Source organism: Amblyomma americanum, chromosome 2 (genome assembly GCF_052857255.1).
Source record: "Amblyomma americanum isolate KBUSLIRL-KWMA chromosome 2, ASM5285725v1, whole genome shotgun sequence".
NCBI classification, from domain to species: domain Eukaryota; kingdom Metazoa; phylum Arthropoda; class Arachnida; order Ixodida; family Ixodidae; genus Amblyomma; species Amblyomma americanum.
Window position 1 is genome coordinate 109806784 of NC_135498.1, and position 12434 is coordinate 109819217.

Here is a 12434-nt window from a genome sequence, read left to right on the forward strand (position 1 = left end):
TTTCTTTATTGCATGGAAATAGCGCCGCAAAAAATCTAAGCATGCTTATGCCACAAAACGCCAGGGCACCACACCCCGACAAGGCTCGACGTTTTAACATGAATAAAGGTGCGTCTAGTGAATACACGGGTTTCTTACAAACATAATCTCGAGGTCAATACTGAGACACACTTGAGTTATTATGAGCATGTAAATTACAGACGTCCGATTTTGCCCCGCCGCGGTGGCTCAGTGGTTAGGGCGCTCGGCTACTGATTCGGAATTGCCGGGTTCGAACCCGACCGCGGCGGCTGCGTTTTTATGGAGGAAAAACGCTAAGGCGCCCGTGTGCTGTGCGATGTCAGTGCACGTTAAAGATCCCCAGGTGGTCGAAATTGTTCCGGAGCCCTCCACTACGGCACCTCTCTCTTCCTTCCTTCTTTCATTCCCTCCTTTACCCTTCCCTTACGGCGCGGTTCAGGTGTCCAACGATATATGAGACAGATACTGCGCCATTTCCTTTCCCCCTAAAACCAATTATTATTATTATTATTTAAGCGAGCAACATTCCTTTTGCAGTAAAGTTCTTCCGTGCTTGGCGTCCAGTCGTAGCTCAAGCCTGCATCATCTACTGAAACCTCCGTTCGCCTTGCACGGCGCTGGCCCGGCAGAAATCAAGCGTATCCTCTGAGTCAGTGCTTTCCCTGAATGCTGATGTGCCATCAAAATCAGCGCGTGCGCGACCACGAGAGAGCGCTATCACGTTTCCCCTTAAGGCAGAGCTTAAGAGTCAACCAAGTTCTTCTTAGGATACTTAGTTGAACCTTGCTCGGGAATTGGTGGTTGCCTTTAAACCGTGAAGAGTACCTGAAGAACTCGAAACTTTCTTTATGCCGTTCTTTTTTTCAGAAGAACGAAGAAAATCTTTCAAGTGAGCGATTTGCAGAGTCGTGAGTAATTAGGGCCTTCCTCCGAGGTGAAATTCCGCATGGTTAAAAACTACAGATGCTTTGATCTTATCAAAGGTATGATGATGCTTTGAGAGTGGAGTATAGTATAAGGGGTGCCCCGGTTTAAGGTTTTTAGCTTTTAAAAAAGACGAAGTGCCCTAGCCCTGTCAAACCAAGCGAGGGCTTTTTAGAGTTGCGTGCCCTGTAGTCGGATGCAACTCTAGAACCAAGAAGCACATGCACCCAAAGGCGCCAACCGACTTCCACGACCTCGCGGTTAATCCCATTAAGCTCTCGTTATCCCCTTCAATCTAAACCCACTGTGACATCTCACTAGCGGGCTTAAGGAGATAACCCTGCGTCATGAGAAGCGGTCAACGCCATTGGTCGGAGGACTTCCCTTGGATGGTATCTGAAGCTTCGTTCTTGAGTTGCATCCGACTATAGATGGTGGTGGCGTTCGAATATTTGTTTTTCGGGAAGGGGGAGGGGGTGGAGCGTACAGGAAGCGGATTATGTTGCCCGATGCGTGGCATCATTCTTGGCGTCCTTGGGTAAGGGATGAGGGAAGAGAAGGGGGAACGGGAAAGCTAGTGGTCTAGAGCTTATCTGGCACCAGGCAGACCGCATACAGTGAAGATCGGTAGGTATAGGCTGGCATAGTAGGGTTTGTAGAAGGTGACGCATGAAGTTTCGGGAACACTAGGCAGCTGGTACGCGGCACCAAATCCATGAAGGGAAATCGAGCCGACGCATGCTGGAAGTGTCATACACGCATCCGGGGGCTCGCAAGCGGCAAGCTGCTGGCCGCCGACCAGCCATGTAGCCGAGCAGGGGCGCTGTGATGACTGCAGGCAGGTGTGGCTATCCTCAGGAAGCTGCTGCGTGGGAGACATCGAGAGACCGCGGGGCAGCTACACGAGACAGCACTAGCACTGCGGGACACACTGGGCAAAGCCGTTTCAGGCGGCGAGTATAGATCCCGTGCCCTCTATTGCGCGCGGGAAGGACGTCTGGAAGATGATACCACGAGGTCCAACACGTGCTTAGCAATTGCGCGCGAACGGTCCGGGATTGGCGTCAGAAGCGCAGCATGGGAGTCGAGGAGGACCGCTCAAAGCTACAACAGAGCAGCTACATTGCGCGCTTACCTTAGACCGCCACGGCTGGTGGCGCGGAGACCCGTGTACACGAGTGCGCACACGACTGCGGGAGAAGAGTTCACGGGAGAAGAGTTCATGGGAGGCGAGGCCGCCGGGTGGCGTGGGCGGACGGGCTGTGTTGTACTGTTAATCCTAGGGTCACGGAGCGCGAGTGACTTGGCGCGGCAAAGGCAGGATCCCGACCACGACGTCGGAGGCGCGAGAAATTTGCGGAAGGAACGTACAGTGGCACATTTCTGCTCTCTTTGGAGGTCAAAACTTGAATTCCACGACTGACTGGACCGGAGTTTAAGCCAACGCTGAGCAGAGCCTGTCTCCGGACGCGGCAAGAGACTGAAGCTCGCCCGGCGTTCTCTAACTCACCAGGTCCAGTGGTAACTGGCTTAGCCGGGCATCACTCCCATTCCCGTCTCCCCCAATACCTTTCCCAACCGCTCCCCAGCTCAAAACCTTCGCTTCCTCTCCTTCCTGTTCAATATGTCCCCCGTCATCGATGCTGGTCATGGACACGCGGCTGCACCGGATCATTCCGTATTCTTCGCTGCACAGAGAGTGGCCTACAGGCATACCTCTTTTGGAGCTCTGCGAGGATACTGTGGCTACGTTCTGTGCCGTGTCATCTCCGCGCACCTGAAACCCACACCAGCGGCCCGTTACTGGACTCACCGGATGCTTTGTCCTTCATGACCTTCGCCATTGTACATGTTCTCCACTCTTTTGCCCACTTCCCTCTTTTCCTAAGTACAGGATCTACTTCTCCAACGCTCCGACGTTATGCCCACTCTCCGCCAGATACAGATGTGCACTTCACCAGCTTCTCTTCAACAGGTGGTCGAACGAGCGATCTCTGCACCACAGCCGTCCGCTGTTTTCCTCCTTTAGCTTTCCTAGTCATTCACGTATTGGCTAACCAACTCTACCCCGATACTCTTCACCGTATACCGTTGATCCCCTGGCCCTAGGTTTTGGAGGAAGAAGTTTGACTCTCCCTGCCCTGCACCATCAAAGAAGTATACCCCCTCTCCTTCTTCCACACTCTCCAGCTGGAGGCTGGCCGTCTTCGGCACGTCCAAATGGATGCACTCTACACACACGCCATTCCGTTCCACGTCTTTCTCCCTATCACTATCTATCCCACTGCTCATGTCTCAACTGCCACTCCACTTATGCAGGCCAATTGAATTGTCTCTTTCACAGCACGGCTGCTTAGCTGTCGGATCCGATCCCCCACCTAGTTTCTTTCGATAAGCGCCTGGCTAGATTGGATTGGCGCTGAAAAGTAGGAAGAACAGCGTCGACTTTCTGGCGACATATGCAGTGGCACGAACCCATGCAACCGCATTATCTTCCTATCGGATCATCGATAGTCTGTGCACTTTTTTCTGCAATCAATGCACTCAATGACAATACGATCTTGGTCAGGTGTCTACGGTGCAACTTTACATTAAAATCATATTGAAAAGATATGTTTGTCCAATTAATAATGATCGCACATTTCAATAACTAAGATGCTGCATTCACCTTAAAATGAGATTTTATGAGAAAGAAAACATCAAAAAGTAGAACGAAAGCATCGCAGCCGCACGACGCATCCATAAGTTGTTTTAGGCCAACGCTTCCTTTCGAATGCCGACGTTTCACACATGACCATAGCACCATTCAATTCAGTTGTTGAGGAAGAAGTCACTTTGTCATTCACGCGACTGGTTTGATAAGACTGGCAGGATAAAAGTGAACCATTTCGCAAAATTTTCACAATATTACACCGTTTTTTGCTAAAACAAGCATTTAGATAGTCCCAAATGGCAAATGAATGTATTCTTAAGAACAGCAAAAATTGAGTAGAATTTTCTAAAGTTTTCTGTGTCAGTTTAGCCTAAAGTTTCATTATGCATATTAGTAAGAAATCAAAGCATATATGATTACATCTACATAATGCTAGCCAATCTGCCCACTTTCAAAGTCAATAAAAAAATTAGCCCAGCTAACTTTTCAGGAATCGGCATGTCACAATTAGCAAAAATTACCATTCCCACTGCTTTGTGTAACTAGTCGGAGTAATAAAAGAATAAATAGAAGGCCTCAATCCAGTTAGAAGGCCTCGTGACAGAAAATAAAAGGTTATCCAGCCAATGAATTCCTTTTGTCTCCGCCACATCTCAGAAAATGGTAAACGGAACTGTGAGACGCTAACTGTAGGTTAAACATCAGCGCGCTCATTTCCTTCACACAGATTGCTCACATTGAGCGGAAAGTGCTCATATATGAGGAAATATAGACGTTAAACTTTGCGGCAAGACTCATGCATATTTGAAGGGATGACGTAAAAACGATGTGCCAAGTATGCATGACACCGGTCAGCTGGGGTTGAAATGTGTGAAACTGTGGTAGAATTGCTTTTTATTTACAGTTGTCGATTGCTCTGTATTTGCCTAAATTTACTAGTTTAAAATGCATATTTGAATGGATGACGTAAAAACGATGTGCCAAGTATGCATGACACCGGTCAGCTGTGGTGGAAATGTGTGAAACTGTGGTAGAATTGCTTTTTAATTACAGTTGTCGATTGCTCTGTATTTGCCTAAATTTACTAGCTTAAAGCAAATAACTGAACTAGGACGAAGTGAGGTTTTCATATGCACAGGAAAAGTGCAAAATACAAAAAAATTAAAGAAAACATGCTGTGCTGCAAAGTGCAAGCAGCTGAATATCGTTAGGCATATGCGAAGGAAGCGTGTAGGAGAAAACGTCCCCGGAAGATACAGCCCAGGAAAAAAACGTCCCCGGATTAATGGCTCCCTGAAAAAGCGCCCTCGAGGAAATTATGTTCCCAAGTGAAAAATTACCTAAAGAATGAATTCTTGACAAAAAATTGCCCTCTTCATTGGACTCTTCCATCAATAGGAGAATATATGTAAGCATGAATATCGCACCACGATCACGCAGTTCAAGTTATGCAAGGCAAATAACTTTAATAACTTCAAGAGACACACCTGCTCTAGGCCAATTCCTTTCGCCGCCATGATTTCTTTATGGACGCCCCGAATATATCAGTTCTTTAGTGGCTTCTATGCCTACGGGTGTATTCGCTGTAGAGCTTCCAGTGTTTCAGCTTACGAATAAGAAATGCAGTCTAAACCTTGGTAACACAGTGAAGAAATGCAGCGGGAAGCAAATAAAAACACGAAACAACAAGACATGAAAACTAAAATGGTAAAAGATGATGCGAGCTGAAATCAGTAAAGTGTCACAAGAGTAAGAGTATATGAGTGTCTAAGTCAAAGAAGTGCTAGAGCCAAAATAAAAATCTCAAGATAAAGAAAATGACCGTGCAATACAAAACAAAAACACGGATGAAAGATGAACTAATGTGAATAAACTGAAGTAAAAAAGATATTAAGAGAATGATGTTAAAACCGTATCGTTCGCCCTACAGCACGCAAGAAATTTTCAATTCTGGTCGTCTGGGCACTGCAGTTTGCACCCAAGTTCTGAATACGCGGTCGCATGGCCAAGAGCACGGAATTGTTTCTCTTCTTTGTGGGCGCAGCGACTTTACAATGGGATATGTTCATTATCGCAGTGCCTTCTTCTGACCGCACGGCGCCAATCTGAGTTCCATAGGGTTGGGCGGCGGTGGCCCGGGAATTCCTGGCAGCCTCCTATTCCAAGCTTCGCCGTGATTCCAAGCTTGCGTCAAGAGTTGCCGTGTCGACAGTGCACATTGCAGGAAGATAAGTGGGGCACGTTTGCCTCAAGGTTACGATATTGCTAGCTCTGGTTATCCGCCTGTATAGGCACCGAAACGTACGCAGTATTGAAGTATTTACTATTTCTTAGGCAGCTTCTGCCATTAGGCCTTTTAATATTGTCATTGCATCTTCTACGCCATCAAGCGGCAGGAAAGTAAGAACGTTCAGCATTCTCATGAAAGAAGGAAATTCCTCGTCTTGCCTGTAAAGGTTCACCAAACCGAGCTCCTCAATTTTTCTTCAGGCGCTTTGGCGGATATGAAAGATGCCGGCCTTTGTCGTAGAGCTTTGTCTAAATACTGCCTTTACAGCAATAATGGTTGCCTTTTCCAACTCGCACATAATGAAATCCGGGTGCAACACCAATCCAACAAGCTCGCACTGGTCACAAAGTGCGCCCAACAACCCTTCGTAGGCCTCTTGAGTTTTCCTTCTCTTGAAGGCGTAAGAAACTGATGCAACGCCCTCGCAAAGTGTTTCAAGAATGAGGTATAGCTGCAGGAATCCCTAAGTTGCGAGATTGAAGTTCTAGCCCATAAACGAAGTGCCGCTCTCGGCTAGAAACTTCAAAATATTAATGCTGACAAATACAAGTAGTCGGGTTTTCCTTCTCTCGATCATTATCCTAGCAGATGAAGTATTCTGGCTAGCTGTCGGCAGTCATAGTTCACGGTGGCTGAACAACAACGTCCGTGAGGCTGACGAGATTCGTCGGGTAGATTTTGCGTCGGTGTTGATGAATGCAGCGTTTCAGGCTCTGCTAGCTGCTCATGCGACGTTTTCCTTCTGCGCTAAGGTCTCTGACTGCCCCTGCAGCAATGGCGGCAGGCTTTTCTTTCGAGCCAAGAGCGGTCTTTTTCATTTTTTGCCTTGTTTTATTAATACTTCCAGCATCATCATCCGCGTTACATTACATTTGCTAACCCGTATACTTAACTTGCAAGCGCTTACGCAAACGCCAAGCTGCTGTCTCCAGGTACAAATAAGACAGGCGCTGAACTACCACCCGCTTTATATTTCATTAGGCTCATGTGATAGCTCGATGATAGTGTACAGTACAAGCGCAGTACTTGTGCCACGCATGCTAACAATAGACTGTGTGTCTGCTGCGATTCCGAGCCTTGAGCGATAAACCACTGCCACACTTGCGTTGCTCTGACCATCCCAGTGAGTTCATGGCACAGTGATTCAATCAACCAACAAACACCTTAAATTCGCGCCATCCGAGGTGGCCGGAAGCTTATCATGGCGGGTTACGATACGTTCTACGGAACCTGTTTTGGGATATATTTTTCGTTTTTTCCGAGGTCGTATCCGAGGCCGTATTCAGCTTACGTCGAGGGCGTAAGCTGAATGGGCAGGCCCCTCTGAGCGAGGGAGAAAAGCGAGAGACTGAGCGAGAGAAGAAGAGCGCAGCGGAGAGAGAGCTTTACAGATTGCTTCGCACTGGGCGCCGACTGAAGAACGTTCCTCACTCGTGCGCTGACTGCTCGTTAGGAAACCTAGCACAAGGCGAGCGCCACATGCCAAGAGAAGCAACAGATTCTAGAGGTCGCTTTCGTCAACGTGACGTGGAGTGTGCTTGAACGCCACGACGGTCTATAAACGCGTCTCTCCTTGGCGCATACCTTTTATTGAAGCGTTGCGCTGAGCCGAACCACACGTGTCAAGACAAGCGACGAGAGGGCCCAGGAACCGTTGTCTGTAAGTTAACGGTGAGTTAAGCTTGACGATACAACTAAAGGTTTTACACAGTACTTCAGATTCCTCTAGGTATTTACACCATCTGGCTAATTTACAGAATGTGCCAGCGCGCTTAGTGCAGTATTAGATCTGAGAGATCAGCTAGGTTGGGGGGGGGGGGGGGTTGTCATTGCGCTTCGTCAGATATAACTAAATACTTTTTACCTTCTTAACTGTACACAACTATCAAACGGCCAACTTAACTTCCAATTTATTGTAATATCTATGAGTGGGAATTCCTCTGCCTTTCCGGTGAGATAACATCAATTGATTTGACATTTAAAAGATCTTTGGAAACCACTCGGAGTTGAATTGCTCGTTATTACAACTGAAAAGAAACATTTGATTACCATGCCTATTCATATTTCGCGCATTGAATCTGAGACCTTATGGTTTATGGGGGTTTAACGTCCAAGGCGACTCACTATGACGGACGCTGTAGTGAAGGGCTCCGGAAATTTTAACCACCATGAGTACATTAAAGTGCACTGACATCGAACAGTAGACGGATCTCTAGAATTTCGCCTCTATGAAAATGCGGCCGCCACGACCGAGCTCGAACCCGCGTCTTTCGGGTCAGCAGCCAAGTGCTATAACCGCTGAGCCGCCATGGCGGCTGATCTTAACAGTGGTTCACTTTGTTTCCGTTTGATGAATGAATGACTAAAATATTATATTTAGATATATTTTTTAATCCTCTAGTTTAAAAGAAGACCAAGGCTCAGGGCTAGTTGGTAATGCATTTAAACGAAGAAACAGCGCGATGAAACACAGATACATGAAGAAACGACACACACGAGCGAGTTCAAGCTGTCTATTGAGTTGTGGTTATCACTGATGTTTTGTAAAGAAGGCAACACAGAATGGGTAGAACATCACAGAAACCCTTAAAATATTTAAGTGGTCTTATTCTAGCTACTGCACAGATCCGTAGAGGGGCTCCTTGTGAGTACTCGAGTAAAATTTAAAAGCTCACTGAGCGAATATGCTTGTAATCATATTGGTTATTTTCATTTGGGAATGTAATCTGTAAACGTAATTTAAAGATATGTAGTTTTGAATTGTTAGTCGCTGTAGTTTGTAACCGATTAGGCCGGCACCTCACCGTGCGTTCGTAGCCTCTAGTGCCTCGACGACGTCAAAAAAAGGGCAATCAGTTTCAGCCTTCTCATTTGCGCTAGAACTGCCTATTAGCTGTGGTTGGGATGGTGCTAGATGAGGCTCGAAGGGGTAGAGACCGTACCGGTTTTCTTTAATTTTTGTCTGGGGCTTTCATACATATTGGTTGAGCGGGCCGAGGGGCAGCATCATTTTTAACATGTCGATATCTTCGGGGTTTGAGCTAGCTTAAATTTTTCTATGGGGTGGTGACGAGTGATGGAGAACCGACCGTTCGTACGGTTTTCCGAACCCAAGTAAATATCATTATATGGTCCCTTTAGCGACCGGAAAACAGAAGCTGTGAATTATAGCAGTACCATGCTCCTCAGAATAACAACCATTTTTTGACACTCGAGCTGTTATATGATATCTCATGTGTGCGGCATTCGTGTCGCAGTTAATTAGCCTTCGAACAGCTGTATTACTTGTTCTCCGCGCTTAAATATGACATTAGTTTTGCAAATATTATGGAAACAGCTATTTAGGCTTCAAGGCAGGCAGAGATACTTTTTTCTCGTTTTAGCGAGGACACATTTTGGTATGCTGGCCATAGACGCAAATATTTCAAGGGATACTAAATAAAAATCTTGAAATGTCCATAAAGCACAAGATTTCCACTCGTAGGATATGATTGCGCTAGGATAAAGTAACCACTGCGGTTATTTTTGAGCGGCTGACTGTATTTTCGATGTTCTGAGACCAGCTGCCGGGCAGCGCTCAGCGCGTGCCTGCCTACGAGCTGGCTTGCATGCCGTCAAGCCAACGCTAAGCAGCGTCGTAGGCAGGCTGGCTTTGCAGTGCGAGCGGAGTTCAGGAATCCCTACGCGCTTGTTCCTATGTGATTCGCCAGATGGCGCTACCGGTACGATTTCTCAAAAAACAATTGCGTTTTACGTTCGCCATCGCTCACGGCGACGAATATTTCCGATTAAATATAACAGAACCGGGCAAATAGTCAACAAAAGTATACAACCACAAGATGCCGGCAGAGAATCTTGAAGCGTGCAGAACGAAATGGGCTCTATGACAAAAGTAAAAACACGTCAAACGTGTTCTGTTTCATGTGGTCGGTGCTGGTGATGATAGGCTACTACGGGTGAGGTTGACCTGAGACAGATAAGGTTAACGTCACATGCCGTGCCACGGGAGGTTTCTCAATTTTCCGCTATGTGTGGTGGTTTAAGAAATATCCATTTAAATAATTAACCCGTGCTCATTTATGTTTAAAAACAGTACTGTTTTGGTCATTTTCAATGCCACAGCTATAATATTGGCCAGAAATCTGCGTGGCAAATTTTTTCTGCACTATACGTCCAGGGAGGACCACACCTGAAAGCAAAATCTGCCTTAAGGGGGTTCATTCAGAGTAGAACTGGACACTGCAGGCATTGTGATATAAGTGAGGTTCTCGTTTCTGCTAGTAGGTTCCCGCATCAGTGTTTTCAATGTGCGAAGACTGCACCGAAACGCATGTGTGTAATGTTTATTAAGGATCGCGCAGGGCCAAAAACAAAAGAAAACGCGTTTAAAATTTTTGCCTTTCATTCAGATTTGTTCTTCTCTGATGGCAATATGCTTCGAGGGTATATCGCGCCATTTCGAGCAGCTGTTGTCACTTGGCCTCCTAGGTTGCGTACTCATTTTTAAATATGTCTCTTCTGTCAGTTCTTCTGCGTCACCAGCGTTTACAACGTTTACCATCTACGTATCTCGATCGATATTCGTTCGACCATAAACAGACCTTCTTTGCTTATTTCTAGATTTTCGTCCAAGGAATAAGACAACAGTCTCCCCGCTTCAAAGAAAACATGCTCTCATTTCTTGACGTCAATCCTTTTTTGTCAAAGGAACCACCCAGATCGTTTTGCTTCCCTCCATCGCGAAAATGCACCTGTACTTGTAGGGTTCTAAACTACGACATTGGCCGCACTACTCAACAGCAGAGCTTTTAATTACCCCGCCTAGTCTACGAAGAGACTTTTAGTGTGCATAGAGATTGTGAAGATATACCGAAAGTAAGCATTCGGCTCGATTAGTCGATGTTTTCTCGTATGCTAAGTAAATGGCGAAGAGTAACGGCAATAAAAAAACATACAGAGTGAGTTCTCAGGAGCGTTGACACTTTTGTGCTCAGGTCGTTGCTTACCTTGCAAACGTCAAAATGCTATTCAAATGCACCGTTACGGGCAGCATGAATGTAGAGGGGGCTGCTCCATATCGCCCAGATTTGATCTCGTCAAACCTTCAAAGTCCTTAGACTTCATTGCGGCGATAATGAGCCCGCTATTGGTTAGAGGCCACCTGCTTGCACGAGCTGTCCTGAGTGTCGTGCGCTCATGGAGACGAGCTGCGAGGTCTTCTTTGATTTTCTGCATCACCTAATGTTCATCGCCAGTGAACTTCCTCGACTCTCCCAGGCGGGATTAACAGCCGAGTCAAACAGAACTATGGGGACACAATTAGATTACGTGTGTGGAATGAGATGCACTAGAACAGAGAATTTCATGACAGACCGCAAAGGCGAATTGTTTTTCCGCCATGAGGGTTCTGTTTGCAGCAATGCAGGTGGATAGAAGGGGCGAGGAAGACGTGAGAGTTGTGGCCGGTTTCACGTTTTATTACTTAATGACGTCTTAATTCTGTCGACCAATCAGAAAAATTTATGCAGGACCAAAGCACGCCTGTTTTACAGCGAATTTTATGACAGACGAAATTTGACCGCTTTTATGGCAAAAGCTTCTGGTATATTGTTGTCCGATGCTTACCGTAAATTTAAAATGTAGCTTCCGTAATAATTATTCAGACTCCGTAAAAGGAATACGCAGAAGTGCTGTCCGAATAATCTAAGCTACGTAAATTGCATTACGGAGGAATGCCAGAAAAATGATGTGCACTCCTTAAGATAATTCGGCAACATTCATCTCTTTCAGCTGCAGCTGTTACGTATTTTCTTGTTTTTTATTGGCAGGCTTCTGCAGAGGACGATCACGTGCTACGACGCCGACACGCAGGGCACAATGCACGCAAAGAAATAACTTTCTCAGTATCCCCCAAATACTATGATGAATGTACACTACTCATATGTATTCAGATGTGGTTGCTACCACTTGTATACTCTACTTATCGGCCTCTCATGCTGGTGTCGGGGGGGGGGGGGGGGGGCTTTCCCATTGATCCCAGTTATTTAATTTAATTTTGACTCCAGTGATAGCGCAAACGCTGAATGCTATCTCGTAGGTTAAGCTACTTATAGCTCTTATTATAGAAATCATATTAGTTCTGAATTGTTTGCCCATGATCAATATGTTTACACAGATATAAGGCCATTTGGCTCACCAGTTAGCAAAGACTGATCTAACACCGTTGTCATACCCTTGTAAGACGAACACGCTTAACCGCAGTTACAATAACCGTAGTATTTGTTAACCATGGTTACTGCTGTTCACAAGGCGGAACCGACCATGGTTGTCGCTATAGCGGCAACATCGGCGCCGGCCATGCGGTGGAAAATGAGACGAGTTGCCGACCCCGTTTGCGGCAAGTGCACGCTTTGACCCAAATAGATAACTGAAGCTTTCAGTCGAGGTCGATCTTGGCGACCTCAGTTTGCGGCGTCAACCGATAATATGGTGGTGCATGGGGCTGAAGGGTGCCCGTTGGCGGCCGAATGCGAAAGGCGCTGCGCT

At 46.4% G+C, this 12434-nt stretch overlaps 1 protein-coding gene across 3 annotated transcripts in view; it reads left to right on the forward strand.

Annotated features, from left to right (window-relative positions):
- LOC144121744 (sulfotransferase 1B1-like) overlaps positions 1-12434 on the forward strand; it is an 86106-nt gene that overhangs the window by 67738 nt on the left and 5934 nt on the right. Inside the window, exon 1 of one of the 3 annotated variants that reach the window (XM_077655116.1) lies at positions 7302-7548. The exons of 1 other annotated variant lie outside the window; for it this stretch is intronic. The gene's annotated coding sequence lies outside the window, so the exon portion shown is untranslated. Of the gene's footprint in view, positions 1-7301; positions 7560-12434 lie in introns of those variants that run through there. One more of the 3 variants, XM_077655115.1, reaches the window with a different exon arrangement.